The sequence below is a fragment of the Lontra canadensis genome, unplaced genomic scaffold (assembly GCF_010015895.1).
Source record: "Lontra canadensis isolate GAN:19392208 unplaced genomic scaffold, GSC_riverotter_1.0 scaffold41, whole genome shotgun sequence".
In the NCBI taxonomy this organism is placed as follows: domain Eukaryota; kingdom Metazoa; phylum Chordata; class Mammalia; order Carnivora; family Mustelidae; genus Lontra; species Lontra canadensis.
The window spans coordinates 15,624,538-15,643,924 of NW_022631035.1; the positions used below are offsets into that span (position 1 = coordinate 15,624,538).

General features: G+C 47.2%; 1 long non-coding RNA gene across 2 annotated transcripts; it reads left to right on the forward strand.

The window, feature by feature from the left end:
- The first annotated feature begins 325 nt into the window (after window positions 1-325).
- LOC116875423 lies at window positions 326-17,534 on the forward strand. Of its 2 annotated transcripts, none has more exons than XR_004384186.1 (3): window positions 326-531; window positions 6,763-6,993; window positions 17,208-17,534. It is a non-coding gene; the product is annotated as an uncharacterized LOC116875423 (long non-coding RNA). The 2 variants fall into 2 exon arrangements; XR_004384187.1 differs by lacking the exon at window positions 6,763-6,993 and adding an exon at window positions 14,543-14,614.
- The last annotated feature ends 1,853 nt before the right edge of the window (window positions 17,535-19,387 follow it).

A 19,387-nucleotide genomic window follows, 5' to 3' on the forward strand; every position in this document is an offset into this window, starting at 1 on the left:
CCCAGCCGGGATGCTGCCCTCTGGAAGTGGGGGGAGGGCGCTACCCCAAAGGGACACCCGAACACCCAAAGGGGAGGTTCTATTTCAACCTCTGACAAGAAAAACAAAACAAAACAAAAACAAAAACACGGCCCTCTTGGGTACTTAGCGGGACCTGCGGGTAAGTGCTAGCATGGAAAATACAGGTCTGCCCTTCACAGAATGTCTACTGAGGAATGAGAAATAGGAAGGGGTGAGCTCTTGTGCGCGGTAGCCCCTGCAGCAAGGAGGGCCTCCTGCATAGGAGAAGCTCCCACTCTGATCACCCAGCACCAAATGGAAAAAAAAAAAAAAAAAGAAAAAGAAAGAAAGAAAAGCACATTCTCCACCGACTCCTAGGAGCCAGGACACTTGACTTCAATGCAAATACTCAACTTTGTATTTTGCTCTATCTCTTCCTTGATCAGACGTGTGAAGAGGATTTAAGGAATACAAGTAATTCACAAGGGGAAAATTCAGACAATGAACAACAGCCTTGAACTTTTCCAGGGGGTAGGCCAGTACTTCAAATGGAGTTTTTCTCTTATTTTTTCTTAATTCATGTTATATTAACATAACACAGACTTGCCGAAAGGGCAGAGGATGGCAGTTTACTTTTTGTTCATTGCTCGACCTTCCATACCCTTGGACCAATTCAGGCACTGTAGGGAAAAAAATCCATTAAACCAAGAGTCACCTTGCCCCAGATCCCAGCCAGATTGGAAAATGCACACACATATTTTCAAAGGGGGAGGGGAAGAGCCAACTGGGGGTAGAGGGTAGGGAAAAAGGCCAAGGTGGAGGGCTGTCAGGAGAGCCAGAGAACTGAGGAGCAGATAGAATACATAGGACTTGCCTTCCCCTCCAACACAAAAGACCAGCAAATGAGGCAAGCTCTTGGGTTATGGTGAATGATCAAGAAAGCAACTCCTTGGGGCACCTGAGTGGCTCAGTGGTTAAGCCTCTGCCTTGGGCTCAGGTCATGGTCTCTATGGGATCTAGGGGGTCCTGGGATCTAGGGTCCTGGGATCTAGCCCCGAATCAGGCTCTCTGCTCAGCGGGGAGCCTGCTTCTCCTTCCCTCTCTGCCTGCCTCTCTGCCTACTTGTGATCTCTGTCAAATAAATAAATAAAATCTTGGAAAAAAAGAAATGAAAGCAACTCCTTAAAGAGACCGGAATGTCAAGGGAAAAGACTTTAAGAGAAGGAGCACTGGACAGAGTCAGAGCTGAGTTCCAGTCCAGCCGCTCCACAGACAAGCATTGACCTATTACCCAACCTTCTCAAGCTTTGCCAACCTCATCTACAAAGAAAGGGTTTGGACTAGATTTACAAAGTCCTTTCCAGGTCTAAAAGGCTATGATTCCATTTTATGAGGTAATTGTCTCAAATAATCAGTGGAATAAGGGGAAAAGTTATATTTTTAGTTTCAGTTTTCCTAGTGTGTTTTTTCTCTGTGTCAAAGAACTTACACCGTCATAGGTCTATTCACAGCCCCACTCTAGATTTAACACTCATCCTAGTAGGAATTGCTTGTAGGAATTTAATGAATTTGCTTACCACAAAGATTGGGTGCTTCTAATTATATGCATTGTAAAAATGAAGATATCAAGTGTCGGGAGCACGGGAAAAGAACTTTACCCTTTCCCAGAGAAAGATGGGTAATTTCAAAATAAATTATGTTGTCAGATGGTTCCTCTCACAATGTGATTGAACCTTGGGTTCATGAATCAATTTGTTTAAAATGTGTTTGCTCACATGGCAACTACGTCAGACTCAGCTTGTCATAGACCGGCAAATGGTGACATGCCCCATGCAAGGACCCAATTCCCATTAGCTGTGGAAGGCTCAAACACAGATCCAACTAGAAGATGTGCATATTGATGATCTGCTCCTTGTCTCCAGGGGAACGTATGACCACTCCTCCAAGTTCATGTTCATAGTCACAGGGAAGACCATGGAGAGAGCTCGCTGGACATGCTTTAGTCTAGTCCTGTGTTCCCCAAGGTGTGCTCTGGAAGCTTCGATAGGTTAATATGCTTTAAAGGGAGTAGCCACACATTGGTCCTTGGGAAACTCTTAGTTAAAGTGAAGTGGAATCTGTTACTTCAGTACTACTTGCCCAAAACGTCTAATAGGCATATGGCAGTCGGGTTGGGGCAGGGGTGATGGAGGTTTTCAGTACTTTTCCATTTAATTTTGGAACCACCACTCTGGTTTTGATTGGTTGGCTGGTTGGTTGGTTGGTTGAGTGTAGTCATGGAAAAGGTGTTCTGAGACACTGGGGGAAACTGGTTTAACCTCCTTTTGCTTTTTGACCTGTACCACACTAATGACTGTCCAGCATCTCCTTGAATGTTTCATAATATCCACCATCTGCAAGCAAAAAGATCCTGGCATGTGATACTGAGCAGGTTGACAGTCTTAGTGTGATTGCACCTTTTCTAAAAGGAGCCTGCAATGTGGTGGCTTAAGACGACACACTTACTAGGCAGTGTCCTTGATTTTAATCCATTCTGCCCCTTATCAGCTGTGTAGCCTTAAGCAAGGTATTTAAGTTCTCTGCGCCTCAGTTTCTTTATCCACAAAATGGTGTTAAAATCTCCCAGGACTGTTGGCTGTTGGCGGATTAAATGAGATCCTGAATGGCCCCCAAACTCCACATTTCTGCAAAGGATTTATGTACATTTGTCATTAGACTGGTCTAAGGACACACAGATTAACTTTGGAAGCCCAGCTGCCAGTGTACTGAGTTGTTTAGGTGTTTTGTCTCATAACAGAAAAGGGACAAAATAAAAGGAAAAGGACTTGATATCTTCTTAAAGCATTACATTTGTCGGGAGTGGGGAGGACGGGTGTGGGGAGTAGAGAAAAACAGGTCATCTGCCCAGTCTCTATGCTGTTCTTCCCCCACACCCAAGAATTGTGGGTTTCTCATCATATGAATACATAAGAAATGGCATGAAGGCAATATTTCCACTATAAATTGCACTAGATGGGACAGTGTAGAATCCTAAAGTATTTGTAACTGGACAGACTTAAGTTTCCAATCCTGACTCCACCTCTCGGGTTCCCCATCTGAAAACTGGCCAGCACACCTAATTCCATGAGTTGCTTTAATTAAAACCAAAACAGTGATGGGAAATGGCTTATTGCCACGCCTGACCTACAGTAGGTGTTAAGTCAACGTTTTCTCTCTTCTCCCCATTCCTAACAAAAGGAGAAAGTGGTTGGTTCCCATGATCCTGCACTACAAATTTTTAAAATCCAGATCCCAGCCTTTGTCAAACTCTGCCAGTCATTCTCCTGTCTCTGTGTTTGTCATGGCCTCCTCCCACTGAACTTGCTTCACAAACTTCTCTTGAGCAAGTGCCCTTGACACCGTTTGCTTTATTTATCAAGTCATGCATTCTTCCCCACAGCGCACTGATGGGCAGGGGGGGAGCAATCTTCTTATTCTCCTGGAGAGTACCTCCCATTTCTAATTTCCTCTTCCAACTCCCTCCCTGAAAGTTATTTTTTTAATAAATTTCTTTTCCCTGCATCATGTGTTCCTTCTTCCCAGCAGCTGAAATGCAACAGAGAGCAAAAGAGAGTAAATGTACTTAAATGTAACAAGACCCTTCCCTTAGCTACTGAAACCCCCCTATTGGTTGTGCTCAGAAAGAAAACTTCAAGTTGGAAAGAACAGCAAACATGGTATTTGTGGAAAGTGGCAAAAGTATATTTTTAAAGTCTCAGTTCTGTTGGCTTTTTAAAAAAAAAAAAATGTCTTCAAAGTTTATAATTGTTTAGTAACCTCTGTACCCTATGTGGGACCGGAACTCAACCCCAAGATCAAGAGTTAGGTGTTCCCCTGACTGAGCCAGCCAGGCGGCCTAATGTTGGCTTTTTATGTTAGGTTTAAGTCATCAACCTTCTGACACAGTAACACAGGTCATGAGGGAAAGGGAGCCCGAGCCCCAGGCCCATAGAAAGGAAAGAAGGATCACCCGGCGTAGGGCAGGAGGCTTGGGAATGGCCAGCCCCTAAAGGCAAGTCAGAAGATGAGCCCTTTTCTGTACAGCCTCTGAGCTAAGAATGAGCTTTACAATTTTAACTGTTGAAAGAAAATAGGAGGAGGAATAGTATGGCACATGAAAATTACATAAAATTCTAATTTTGGCATCCATAAATAAAGTTCCATTAGAACACAGCCACACTCATCCTTTACATGTCTGTGGCTGCTTTTGCACCACAGAAACAAAACAATAATTGTGACAGGCCAGTAAAACCTGAAATCTTTCTATCTGGTCCTTTACAGAAAGTTAGTCCACCTCGGCTCTGGGCCAAGGACTTCTCAAATTGTAAGGAACATATATAACCCCTGGGCATCTTGCTAAATGCAGGTTCTGGCTTATAAAGTCTGGGATGGGGCCTGAGACTCTGCATTTCCAGCAGCTCCCAGGTGATGCCCTTGCTGTTGGTCTGCAGACCATACTGAATATCATGGCCTTGAAAGTCTTGTCCGTTTTATGTTTAATTTTTGTGAATGATTTCTACATAAGCAAATCTTAGAAAATACGAAAACTTGGGAGTGTAACCCAGGATAATAACCTCAAACAGATTTTCCACGTTTCATCCCATATTTTGGCATCATGTAATGGCCTAATGGCCATGGAAATGGACTTACTGGCAACCTTGCTGGGGCCAAAGGGACTGCAACCCCAACATTCCTGGGATGTGAGGCTCCCTTGTATTTGCCGTAAACTTACCATTCTGGCTCCAGAAAGACCCTTCTGAGTTCACCTTATCCAACTTATTCTTAAAGAAAAAAAAAGATGATTTTATTTGAGAGATAAATAAAATCTCTCATTTTATTGGATTGGGTTGGGGGAGGGGTGATGGAGGTTTTCATCCTCCATGGATGGAGGACGGAAGGAGGGAGGAGGGGAAGGAGAAGCAGCAGACTCTCCACTGAGCAGGGAGCCTGATGCGGGACTCGATCCTAGGACCATGGGATCATGACATGAGCTGAAGACAGATGCTTAACTGACTGAGCCATCCAAATTATTCTTACCTAGCCCCCAAATCATTCTTGATTTTTCCAATTTGAGGCAAGTCTCCTCTCTCAGCTTTTCCTTCAGGGACCAGCACTTCTCAGAGCAACTGACCCTTGGAGAAACATCCAGGTTCAAATCCTAGCCCTTCTAACATGTTCTAAGACCTAGGGACACGCAAGTTCCAGTGCCTCCATTTTCCTACCTGTGCAGTGGAGATAAAGTACGTAAAGCCACTGGATTTGTGGCAGGAGCTTCTAACCTGCAAGCATCTCAAAACTTCACATACCCCAAGCCCAAGCCTACTCCTTCCCTGAGTGGACTTATTTTAGCAAACGTCAATTCCATTTTTTCATGATCTAAACCAGAAACCTTGGAATTATCCTCTTCTACCTTTACCCCCGGCTCCTCCACTTCAGCCTCACTGTCTGCTCCCACCTCAGGGCCTTTACACTTACTATCCCTCTACTTGGAATGCACTCCATCACATACCCCACTGGTGTTGGCCACAGGGCTTTACATCACATGAAGTGCATCCTATCTTCTATGTACATATGATAATGGGATATAACTGGCAAACAGCTATCCTTCTATGATAGAAAAGAGCCTCCCACCACTTTCAAGGGACAACCATTCTATGCTTCTGAAGTAAGTGAGGACTAAAAAGAGCACAGCCCCAAATCAAATGCTTGCTCTTATGTGCCCGCCACTTGGAAAAACACACAATAAACATGTGACTGTATGTCAAGGGTAATGAGTGTATAAGAAGAAAGCAAGTAGGAAACATGAGTAGAACCCTAGGCCCTGGGGGTAGTGTAGATGCTACTTTTTTTTTTTTTTTTTAGATGCTATTTTCTGTAGGCAGGTAGGTCGAGCAGAACTTTTCTCCCATAAAGTGCCATCTGAGCGCGCGCCTAAAAGGAAATGAAGGTGCAAACCCTGTCAGTCTAGGGGTAGAGCCTTCCAGGGAGAGAGAACAGTGAATGAAAATGCCCTGGGCCCAGAACTTGCAGGCCAAAGTCGTCAAAAGTGTTTTTGGGCTTTCCAAGTTGTGCGTGATAGACATATGCCACAGAGCAGAGAACACAAGTGGGCCACAACTGCAGCCAGGTTCTGGTGTAATGGGGTACTTAATGCTGTAGTGCGTTTCAACAGTTTCGAGCCTGTGTATAATGTCTAATCCCAAAGGATAGGGATTATAACAGAAAGCACTTACTGAGCATTTAAGGGCAGGCACCAGAATGAGATCATGTTCATTATCACATTTAATCCTTTCAACCTTGAGGAAGGCCCACCATACAGATGAGGAGGAGAGAGTACAGAAGAGGTATAAGGTCCCCAGTCAGCTCATAGGCAGCTGAATCAGAATTCTCCCAGAGAACATCTGGGTCCAGAGTGCCCCCACCCCCCCTTCCCTGCTCCACTGGGTCTAGGTCTAGGCTGTTTCAGGTGGCCCAAGTGCTCTGTTCTGCCCCTCCTGGCCTATCCCAGGTTCCACCTGCTTTTACTTTAGTTCAATTAACTTTACTCCACCTTGTTCTGGTGTCTTGTTTCATGACCCCATATTTATTGTTTCCCCCATCTTTCCTATCTGCCAGCTAGTTTTCACTTCCTGTGAAGGTTTACCCATAGACGGCTGGGTAGTTACTTAAGTAAGACTCTTATCAAATTCATCATCACCCAGAATGTGGTTCTTGGTTCTTCAGGTCCCTTGCTTCAGAGCTCATCTAACTCAGGAAGAATGTAATCAAAATATGGAGAGAATGGTACACACCCATGATGTTGATTCACTTTAAAAGGAGAACATGACCGTCAAGCAGCAACATTTGACCAGCTGACTTTCCTCATAGAAAAGCTACTCAGGAAGGCAAACCACACCACAAGGTTCCTCCACAAGCCAGGGGGATGAGTGGGCTAATCTTCCTGGCTCCACCATGGTAAGCTACATTCAGCTGCTGTTCCCAATTCCTCGAAACAGGACGCTGTCTTCTAAAAAGCCAGGGCGTTGGTCTGTCCCTGCTGTAGAATGACACCAAAGCCCTGCTTTTTAGACTTCTCTCTTGGGTGCTGGGTGGGCAGATCACAGCTCTTCTGAAACCACAAGCAATGTAGAGGCTTACGTTTTCTTAGACATTTGGATCGCCCATTTTTAGCCAACTCTGCTTCTTTGTAGGTGGCTGATCTCAGCCTACACTTGTTGAGTCTTCCAAGTCTTCTTCTCAGGGTTTTGCAGGTATCTTGGTGAGGCCTCAGGTTTTAGGCTCTGCTTTAACATTTATTAGCATAAGACTTTAGGAAATTGAAGTAACTTTCCTAAAGTCTTATCTATCAAGCTGACAGCTAACACCTGTCCTCCTCCCGAGCTTGCTCTAAGGATGAAACCTGTTAACACAATAAAGCTTTTTGAGATTTGGAAGAAAAAAGATCATGTAAATGCAAAAATGAAATAATTTTTCAAGGCAAGATCTCCCTAAGACAATAGTTGCAACAGGGAAAGAGAAGCTGACATCACAACTGGGCCCAGAAACCTGCACACAATCTACAGCCTATACAGTCTACTCAGTAGACCAGGGTCCATTACTGATGGCAGCGTGGTTCCATCTGGTCCAAGAACTGCTACCCTAAAATACACTTTCGTATCTTGGTATTTTTTTAAGATTTCTTTTAGAGAAAGAGAGAACATGTGAGTGGGGAGAGGGAGAGAGAATTGTTAAGCAGACGCTCTACTGAACATGGGGCCCAATGTGGGGCTTCATCCCAGGACCCTGAGATCATGACCTGAGCTGAAACCAAGAGTCAGACACTTAACTGAGGGAGCCATCCAGGTCCCTTCTTGATTTGAAGCCATCCACAGACTATAGAGATATTGTTTGCCTGGTCTCCCATTGTTCTTTCCCTAATCCAGATTTTGGTGCAGAGTAAATGTGATGCTGTGAAAGCAATACAAGAATCAGAGTTATAAGACCTGGTTCAAAACTCAGCTCTGCCTCCCTGTCAGTGAGGCTCAGTCCAATGTCATTCCCCTGACTGAGCTCTGGCCACCCAACTGTTAAGGGGCCCCTCAGAATTGCTGGGAGGCTGGGATGTGGTAACCTAGAGAGACTAGCATAAGGCCAGTATGTAGAAGACACTCAGAAGATGCTTAGATGCTTATTAATTTTGTTCAAAGAAGCTTGTTTAAAATAGACATGTCAGGGGCACCGGGGTGGCTCAGTCAATTAAGCATCTGACTCGATTTCAGCTCAAGTCATGATCTTGAGGTTACGGGAAGAAGCCCTCCCCTACCCCATAACAGCACTCCCTCTTTCTCTCTCTCTCAAACAAATATTTTTTTAAATATTAACAATAAAAATGTCTGGTCACAATCATTTATTTGTTTGATGAGAGAAAGCTGTTTATCATTAGTCTCCTCAAAACAGAGATTTTAACTTCTAAGGTTTTCCCAGACATCCCGAGCTCTTTTGTTTAAGAATGTTTTTTGTTGAAAAAAACACAAAAAAGAATGTTTTTTTAATCTTCCTAAACAGATAACTGTGTACAGGAGAGGGGATTTCCAGGCACCTGGGTGGCTCAGTCGGTTAAGTGTCCGTCTTCAGCTCAGGTCATGACCCAGAGTCCTGGGATTGAGTCCTGCAATCGGGCTGCCTGCTCCACAGGGAGGCTGCTTCTCCCTCTGCTTCTTTCTCTCCTTCTGTCTCTCATGAATAAATACATAAAATCTTAAAAAAAAAAAAAAAAAGACTTCCTTAGTTGCTGCTTTTGCCACCAAGACAATGGTGTATCAGCTCCCAGGCTGCTTAAGGGGTGGCAGGATTTTACTTTTGCTCTGAGGTTCGGTTGTAGCATCAATGTTGCCAGGAAATCACACGGTAACAGATTCCCCAGTCTGACTGCAAACTTGGCATCTTACTGCCCAGCGCATCCATTCCACTCTTGTATCGGAGCAGGAAACACCCTGGTAGGTTCTTTTTCCCTCACACATGGACAGAAGACTTGCTTGACCAACAGGTCCTTCTTCCCTGGGGTGCCCTTATACATATCCCCACATTGACAACCAGGAGCTGGGCAGAGGCCCTGTCGCCTGCCTGCCGTACAGGTACTTGAGGAAAGGGAAGGGTGCTGGGAAGCCTTGGGTGTAAACACTGCCTGAAGGCCGGCCTCCCACCTGGCACTGATGCAGAATTTGCATGCTGCTCTGTGGGGCTGGTGCAGGGGGAGCTGGTCCTGTGCCCTCGTGGGCCCTCTGTCCCCTCTCCCTCCCCCCATTGTGCTCCCTGGAGCACACTCCACCCCCAAGAACACCCCCAAGAAGTAGGCCTGGGTTTGGTTTTCCAGCGCCTGCACGTTTATCTCTTCCACTAGAAAAAGTATGAAAAATATGTTACATTAACAGATTTTTGGCGAGTGTCCCTTAGTCACTGGGGGCATTGTCTTAGAGGCTGACCGGGAGCAAGGTTGACCCCAGGATCCTGTTCAAGCTCTATGCCACTGAACTCTGGTTACTTTTCCTTCTGAGCCTCAACTTCCTCATCTGTAAAATGGGGACACAATACCCTTCCAGAAGGGTATACCTAAAGCATCAAGCACAGTGCTTGGCCAAAGAGTCAGACAGTAACATGGGGCTTCCTGGAATGAGGACTTCTTCTTTTTGCTCATTTGACTTTTAAAAAAACCATCTTCCTAATTGTGTTGACCAATATGTATTTATGATACATAAAACTGACTTTGTTTATACAGTTTTCAGGTCTCTAAACTAGAGCTGAGTCCCAGCACCAGCAGCCTGAAGTGTGATGGCCAGAGACCCCAGCAGCACCAGCCACAGGAGGGTGGTGAGGGAGCAAGGGGACCAGCCTCTCCTCACCCCCACTCCTTGGGAGGCAGCAAACTTTTTCTGAAAAGGGCCAGATACAGGAACTATTTTAGGCTACTGTCCCTGTTGCAACTACTTAACTCTACGGGCTAGCAGGAAAATAGCCACAGATGATACGTAAGTGAAGACTATGGCTATGCCCAGTTAAACTCTGTTTGCAAAAATAAGAGGCTGGCTGCAACAGCTCCGTGATTCCCAGACTGTGGCTTATGTTAGAATTCACCTGGGGGCTGCTTCTTACCACTCTGCACCCCCCCCACCCAGAGTTTCTGATTCAGTGGGTGGTGGAGCCTGTCATTTGCATTTCTAATTTCCCAGGTGAGGCTGGTGCTGCTGTTCTGGGAACCACTCTGAGAAACCACCGCAGCCAATCCCACTCCCCTTCTTTCTCTGTGCACCTAACACTTTATTCCTGCTGTGAATATAGCATTTATTATGTGTGTATATATATATAGATATAGTTAGTGGTCAGTGTGGGGGGGTCTCCAGGATTTTTTTTTTTTTTTTTTTTTTTTTTTTTTTTTTTTAGATTTTTAAGTAAGCTTTACACCCAACATGGGGCTTGAACTCATGACTGGGAGAGTGAGAGTATTACTGACTGAGCTAGCCCAGTGCCGCTCTGGGATCCTTCCTAATCACCTTCCTATCCTAATGCCCGACGGTAACAGTTGCTCATCATTTAGTGACTTCAAGGGAGGGTCACAGCCACTGAAGCCCCAGGTCCCTCCCTGCTCCTTGGTGGACATTTCTGTCTGGAGCTCTGTAGAGCCTACGCCCAGCCCTGCCACAGAGAAAGGAAAAGGGACTTTGTCTCCCTGCCTATCCAGAAACAGGCCAAGAAAGGAGACATTCCCTCCTCAGACTAGACCTTGAACCTGGACTGTTTCCTAAGGAAATAAACCAAGGGAGGGTGGGGGCTGGTTTGTTTGATTTTGTTATCATCATCATCATCATTATTATTTTGCTTCTAAATGGACTGTTCAATTTGTAAGGAGGCCAGGGTTCCATCCAGATGAGTGTTTGTTGTGGAAAACCACCATTTCTGAGTTACACTAAGAGAGCATTTAAAATGAACTGCAGGGGGATGCCTGGATGGCTCAGTTTATGTGCTCAGGTCCTGATCCCAGGGTCCTGGGATCAAGTCCCACACCCAGCTCCTGGCTCAGCAGGGAGTCTGCTCTCCCTCCCACTCTGCCTGCTGCTCTCCCTGCTTATACTCTCCCTCTCTGTTAAATGAAGAAGTAAAATCTTAAAAAATAAAATAAAATGAACTGCAGGGGCGCTGGGTGAGTCAGTGGGTTAAAGCCTCTGCTTTCAGCTCAGGTCATGATCTCAAGGTCCTGGGATCGAGCCCCACATCAGGCTCTCTGCTCGGCAAGAAGCCTGCTTCCCCCTCTTCCTCTGCCTGCCTCTCTGCCTACTTGTGATCTGTCTGTCAAACAAATAAATAAAATATTTTTAAAAAAATGAACTGGAGCCACAGCTTTTGCTCACATCAGACAGAATCCAGTTTGGTCTTGATAAAAAGGAATGACAGTAGAGACCTTTCCATGCTTTGAGTGGCAGGAGCTTCAGCAACTCATGGATCTGCCTCCCTCTCCTGGAACTTACTGCCTCCCTCTTGGTTTTTACTCCTGGGACGCTCTGCAAGAGGCAGGTGTGGAGTGGCACGTGCTTCCCCCCACCTCCTTTGAGGAGGACACATTGGCAGGAGCTCCGCAGAGACAGAGCTGAACAGCGGGGTAACGGGGGTAATCCCAGTCATGGGCTGGCTGCAAACTGCAGATGTGACTGTGACCTCCCTCTTTCTGATTCCCAGGCCTGTCTCAGGGAGGCTTACACAGGATTTCCTTTGGTCTGTGAAGTTTTACCACCATCCCTACCTAAGTCCCGTCCCTCACTCTCTCCTTTCCAAATTATTAGACAAAACGGGGATTCAGGACTCCTTCCCCTCCCCACCTCGATGGGCTCCCTGAACACTGCCCAAGTTCCAGACAACATTTGCTGCCCCTCTGGACTGTAGCGCACATGGCTAGGACCCAGTAACCTGGAGCACGGGCAGTCAGCATAGCAAAGGAACACGACTGACCCCAGCGTGGCTGGGACTCCTTCTGCTCTGCCCTGTCCCTGCCACCTCGTTACCCCTGCCTGCCAATCAGTTTTGCATCAATAAACTTTATGTTCAGGGCTTTGCAGAATGAATCAAAGGAGAGCAGCTAAAGGCTGATCTCTGACCTTGGCACATAAACAGCCTACAGATTGGGCTTGACAGTTAATAAAAGAAAGGCCCCGCAATTCTCCGATGCCTCTTTGCCTTAATTAGATCGAGCGTTCATAAGCTATGGGGAAATCTTCAATTTGAAGAGAAAGACCTCACAAGACAGGCACTCACAGCTCCACTCATTCATTCACCGGTTCAGACCATCAGTCCCTCTCCCAACCAGACGGATACTTATCAAGCTCAGCGCTGTGCTAGGGCTTTCGAGCGAAGGGCTCTATAGAGTTCCAAGGTCCGCATCGTGCTCTCCTGGAGGACAGCAGCCGACCGGCAGTTGAGAGCACAAGCTCCGGGGCAGACACATCTGAACTTGAATCCTGATTCTGCCGGGTGGCCTTTGGCAAGTTATTTAACCTCTCTGCCCTTGGTTTCCTCTTGGGGTTAATAATACCAACCGCCGAGGGTTGTCATCAAGACTAAGTGAGACCATCTGCACAAAGCATTCAGCACAGAGCACGGTACCCAGCAAGCCCGCCAGAAATGGACTTCCCAGTACCGTGCACTTGGCTGGCCAGCCAGCTCTAGGTGGGGGGTGGGGGGCTGTTTGAGAGGTGCCTTCCCTCCCCCTGGGGCTCAGCCCGTAACAGGGAGCCGGTGATGACATCCCCTGTCTCTGCCCTCCATGATACTGGAAGCCGACTGTTGACTGCTCTTAGTTTCTTCACCTCTAAAATGGGATACGGGTGGTGATCCCTCCAGAGGCCCCGGAAAGAGCATTCACCTAGAAGCCGGCAGCTGCACCTTGCTGGGGAAAGGACCGCAGGGATATCAAGTTCCAGCGCAGCCTCTGGCTTTGTCTTCAGTGCCACCGCAGCCCCGCGGGCTGTCTTTAATAATAGATATTTTAAAATTCCCGAACCCACTTCATGCTATATTTGCCCGCACACAGAGGTTTATTCAGTGTTAATCACATTAATCTGCTGTTTCATTGCACGCTGTGCGATGCCAACTTCAGGGAGAGCCAGGAGAGAGAATTTACTCTCAAAGGGCTTCGTGCTGCGTTCACCCAAACGGCGCCTTGTCAAGGCATCTCAGAACCCCAGGGACCTCTGGGCCACCCCCGCACTCCCCAGGGGTGCCCCGAAGGCTTACACAGCCTGCCTTTCAAGGGTCTCTCTGTATACGTTAGTTTTTACTCTCAATTAGAAATCTCTTAGGCAAGCGTCCAGTTTTTACTAGCTATCTCTAATTCTTAAACAATGCAAACACATGCTCTTCAGTAAAACTCCCCAGCAGGTGCCTGTCACAAAGGGCCCCTGAGTGCACTGGAGTGTGGAGGGTCCTTTGAGATCTCCCAGTATGACTCCTTCCTGTTACAGATGGAAAAACTGAGGTGAAAGGACTTAAATCTCTCCTCTCTTGGCTCCTTACTTAAGCCAATGAAGAACATTCATTCAGATCTTAAACACACAACCACACATTTGCCAATTTTTTCTTGGCCCCATGCCCCAATCTGCTTGAACCTCCCACTTGCCCTCGGGGTCCTGTCAGCCAGCTGCCAGCCCCAGATCTTACTTGGGTGAGGAAAATGGAAGGCATCAGACAGGAACATCTACCGTCAGTGACCCCCGTGGCCCAGCCCAGCATGGAACAGTGTCCCTCAGGCCACAGGCTGCCCTTCGTGTGTTGGTGGCCCTTGTCCGCCGCCTGCCTACCCAAGGACCTTGCCCCGCACCTCTCACCCGGTTCTGACTTCACCAATTTATCTTCCCATAGGATCATTCCTCTCAACATACATATGCACATGTTCCATTTAAAAAACTTTTTTTTCATTTTTAAAAATTATGTTTAAAATCCTGCCTTGACGTCACGTTCTGCTCCAGCTCCTGTACCATTTCTCTCCTTCAGAATTCTGTGGTTTCCCTTTCCTCATCACCTGCCGCTCACTTTTTCTAAGTTGCCTTTTTCCCCACTTTTTTTCGAGGAAAAACATAAGCCTACAGCAATGTTGAAAAGTATTAAAATACCCTCGGCCTAGCCACATTTGCTTTTCTTTTCTCTAATAGATAACATACCTATATATAGTACATAACATATATATAGGTAATAGATGCATAAATGAGTATCTACAAATTATGTATATAAATACCTGTAGGTGGGCATGTTTAGTTTTGTTGCTATTGTTGAATCACTGGGAAGTTGCAGGCATCCTGCTCCTTCACCCCTCAATACTACAATAAATACTACAATGTGTGTCTCCTAAGAGCCAGGATACTTACACTTAACCACGGACCATTATTACAAGAAATTGAATGCTACTACCATATTAACATAAGGTCCGCTTTCACAGTTCTCCATTTGCACTGAAAATGTCCTTCATAATTATTTTTTAATCCAGATTCCAGAAGGATGAGGCCCGCCCCAATTTAACATCCAGATTAAACCTCCACCCAGATTGTCCAAGGTCAGGGTAACTTCATTACCAAATCTAAAGGCTCTTTCTCTGGCCTCAATGGGGGTTCAGCCAGGGCAGTCTCCTCTGGACTTCCAGGTCACCACACAGTCCTTTCCTCCCACGTTCCTGCTCCTTCCCCTATCCCGGTCCTCTGATTGTCCTCCCCAGTCCTCTGTGTTGGGCCCTCCTCCCCAGCTCCCAGGTGGTCTCATCTATGCCCATGGTTTTAGCACCAGCGGCCGATTGATGCCACCCACATTTCCAGCATCCAGGGCCAACCCATTATAACCCATCTCTCCCCAACTCCAGACCGATGTACCCCACTGCCTTCTTCTTGGCCTCTCCCCTCGGACATGCCAGCAGCGCCTTCAACCTGATTATGTCCAAATGTTAGCCCCGATGTTTCCCTTCTCTGCCATCTCAGTAACAGCGTCACCATCACCCACTTACCATTTGGTCCTGATTCTCTCCTTCCTTGCACCCCGCCCCCCCACCCCGCCAGGGTCCTGCCTCGATTCACGCTCCCTCCATCTTGTCGGCTACCACAAAATCTGGTTCCACCCTTAGTGGCCTGGACACCCCCGGGGCTTCCAAACTGCTCTCTATCCTTTCCCCACCCCCACAATGCATTTTCCAGCTCTGTTAATGTTTTAAAATATAATCCAGGTGGGGCCACTCCCTCTCTTAAAACTCTTCTACAACTTCTCAATGTATTGAGAGAACATCCCAAATCAGCAGGGTTCATGAGGCGCTTGGTGGTCTTACGAGCCCTGGCTCTTTCGGATCCTCCTCTACCATTGCTCCTGGTGACCCCACCCTGGCCTCCCTCGGGCCTCTTGTTTGTACGGATCTTTGGCCTCTGCCTGCCACGCTCACCCGGGATCCCAATGGCTGCCTGGCCTTCCGCCTTCATGGCAGCCGACTGCTCCGAAGCTCACACCGCCCGGATCCGGCCGCCATCCTCAGCGGCCCTCTCTCCGCGACGTCCTGGGAAGGGCTCTGATTGGCTTAGGCAGTGTCACATGCACACCCCGTCCAATCAGAGGCCAGAGAGGTCACTGGGCAGAAACACGGCAGCCATGGTGCCCTAGTTCCTCTGGGGTTGGAGGGTTGCGAGTGGGAGCTTTTGCTTGCGAAGGGGTTTGGGTAATGAACTGGGGTTTACTGTCTCTGTCTCTCTGCTCAGTGTTCAGTGCGCTGCGCTGGTCAGCAGCGCTTAACCTACTGGGGACTGCCCCTTTTATTTGGTCAGTGAAAAGTTGTTTTAAACCAGTATATAGTTACTGATAAAAGAATTTAAAAATATAGAAAATTGTGGGGAAAGAGACCCCAGATCTCTACCAGCTGATGACAACCACTGTTAGCCTTCTCTGGCTGTGCTGTCCTCTCTCTGAACAAGCTCCAGTCACAACCTGAAGGTCCCCTCTCCTGGCAGCTACCTCGGAGTGCAGTTATGAGTCCCCCTTTTTTTTTCTTTAAAGATTTTATTTATTTGAGAGACAGTGGGTACCTGAAGCGGGGTGGGGAGAGAGAGAGAAAGCATGACCAGGGGAAGGGGCAGAGAGAGGGAGAAGCAAGCTCCCCGTTGAGCAGGGAGCTGGAGGTGGGGCTCAATCCCAGGACCCTGGAATGATGACCTGAGCTGAAGGCAGACGCTTAACCGACTGAGCCACCCAGGAGCCCCCCCCCCCCCCCCCCCCCCCCCCCGCTTTATTTATTTTTTTAAGGAGGCTCCGCCCCCAATGCAAAGCCTGACCTCAACACCCTGAGATCAAGGCCTGAGCTGAGATCAAGAGTTGTTTCAGATCAAGAGATCTTACAAGCAACCCTTAGTTCTGATTCCTCTTTTTTTTTTAAGGGAGAGGGTGGGGCAGAGAGGATCTTAAGTCCCCTCCATAGCTATCTTGGAGCCCATGGTTTTATCTCACAACCTCTGATATTATGACCTGAGCTGAAATCAAGCGTCAGATGCTTAACCAACTGAGCCACCTCGCTGCCCCCAGTTCGGATTCTTAACCCCATTTTTTCTAATTCTCACTCATGCCCTGCAGTGGTTTCAACCACCACCTTTGTGCTGATGATTCCCTCCTTAAATCCTCTCCTGCCTATTTCTTAGTTACAAATTTTTATCTGTCTGTTGGTCCTGGCATGTCCATGAGATGCCTGTGGGTGGCTCAAACTATAGGCTCGTTACTCTCCCTCCATATCCTCAAATCTCTTCCTCTTTCTCTTGATTGAAACCCTAATTATAGCATCAACATTCCCCCTATGGTTACAGCCAGAAAATTCCAGATTATTCTCAGTTTCTCTCACTCCCTGCTTCCCTTACCTCATAACCATCGGCAATCCTATCCATTGTACCGGTTAAATGTGGCTGGCCCTGTTCCAACCTTTCTGCCCTCAGTTCCACAGCATTGGTTCATTCCCTCTTGTTGGAACTAGTGGAATCTTCTTTCTGACCTCCCTGGCACTGGTCTCCCCTGCCCCTGCATCACCCCCCCCCACCCAACACACACACCCTTTCATCCCCTGTGATGATCTCTATGATTTGGGGCCAGAGGTAATTTTCTTGAATGCCCACGCAATTATTTTGTTGTCTTCCTTTCAGTTTCTGCAGTGGCCCTCTGCTGTCCACAGGATTAAGGCCCAACTCCTCAGCCTGGCATCTGAGGCTCCCACAACGTGTCTGGGAGGAACTGACTGGAAGACATCTGTAATTCTCAGGAGACACTCCAAGACCTGCCCCACGCAGGACACCCACAACGTTGTCCTCTTGCTGCTCCTCCGTGTAAATGGGTCTTTGTGAAATTCCATTCTTTTGATCAGACACTATCACTTCATCCCCATCCACCAGGAAAAACTTCGCCCTCAGGGCACTTGGGTGGCTCAGTCAGTTAAGAGGCTGACTCTTGATCTCAGCTCAGGTCATGATCTCAGGGTCCTGGGACTGTGCCCTGCATCGGGCTCCCCACTCGTGGAGAGTCTGCTTGAGATTCTCCCTCTCCCTCTGCCCCTCCCCCCGGCTCTTGCGCAAGCCCTTTCTCTCTCCAAAATAAATAAATCTTTAAAAAACAAAAACACTTCACTCTCCAAGACCCTGCCTGAGGGTTACCTGCTTGTGACATCCACCCTGAGAAGCCCTGTTTTTCTGTGCTCTGGGAAAATGGAATTTATAGCAAGAAACATATAAATAGAAACCACTTCTGTAAGAATAAATGCAAAAGGCTAGATTTTGTTACTTGAAGCCCTGGACGCTGCCATGCCAAGCTCCTCCCCCACAGATATCTTGCCCAGTTAGACCCCCTCCGCCACGTTCATATATAAATGCTAAATACTTCACCCAACACTTCTCTCCACAAATGTTTCCCTGAGGCAGTGTGAGTTGGACAGAGAGGGAAGGTGGAGTGAGAGGTCACGCACATTTAGCTCTACTAGCTCTGCCCCTGCATCTGGGGGGCTGATGCCAGCGAGATTGCATTGTGATGTACACGGGTCCTGAGCATTTCTGCTTTCGCGGGTCCTTTCCTCCCTTCCAAAAAAAAAAAGAAAGAAAGAAAAAACAACTTTCTGAACTGTATCACACATACATGTTGATACAAAAACAAACATAAGGCTGCATTCACGATCGTATATTCATTAGTGTTACATTTTTTATTTTCTGGTTTTAAAATAAATGAAAATGAAGGGGCACAGTCTGCTAAGGGTCCAAATCTTGGTTCAGCTCAGGTGGTGATCTCAGGGATGTGAGACTGAGCCCCGTAGTGGGTCTGCCTGAGACCTCCCCCTGTACCCCCCCCACCCCCGCTTGTGCATGCACGCCCTCTCTCTCTCTCATAAATAAATAAATCTTTAAAAACAAACAAACAAACAAACATTTCCCAGGGACCCTGAGGTATCACAGGCCTGAGGCACTGTGCCCTAGAGAATGTGCTCTGTACCTTATGGAGAAGCTGACCTTGACTAAGGGCAAATATCCCAAATTTGTTAAAAGCCTGAAGGTCTTACCTCCTCTTCCTCACAGCTCTTTGGGACCTTAGGGAAGAAACGTAGATTAGTGATCCTGCTTCCATCTCATACACACTCACACAACAACACGTTTATTCTCTCCAGGCCGAGGGACAAACCATTGATACAACTACTAAATACGCAACACAGAATGACACGTACCTTACACGAAGGAGTCATTAAAAGCAGAACAGCCCACTGAAGCTGGCATCTGACGCTGTTCCCTGCGAGGAGTTGGGTTTGTGTGATGGGGCTACCAGGGCTGCCAGATCATGTGTATTCTCTCACTTAAATCCAAGTCACAGTTGCAGAGATAGACTCAAGGGAATCCAGTAACTGGGCCAAGATGGCACAGAGAACTGACCCAATGGTGACTCCAGCATCTCACCCTCTGTCTGTGCTCTCATGAGTTGTTCTGGACACTTGGGAGTTTGAGGTGCCCAAAGGCCTTCCAGTGGAGAGGTCTAGGAGGCATTTGGATAAACTAGTTCAAGGCTCAAGTGAGAGCCTTAACTTATGACACAGATTAGGGAATTATCCAAGCATGGGTGGCCTCTGGCGATTCAAAGCAGACCACCTCATTCATTCGTTCGCTGTGCTGGTTTCTCTGTGTCACGGGGCCAGACGGCTGGTTTCCCTAGAGCTGTTTATGTTTTTTAAACAGATTTATTTATTTATTTTTTAGAGGAGAGACAATGCACATGTGTGGGGAGAGGAGCAGAGGAAGAGGGAGAGAAATCTCAAGGCAGACTCCCCGCTGAGCAGGTGAGCCCACGAGGGGCT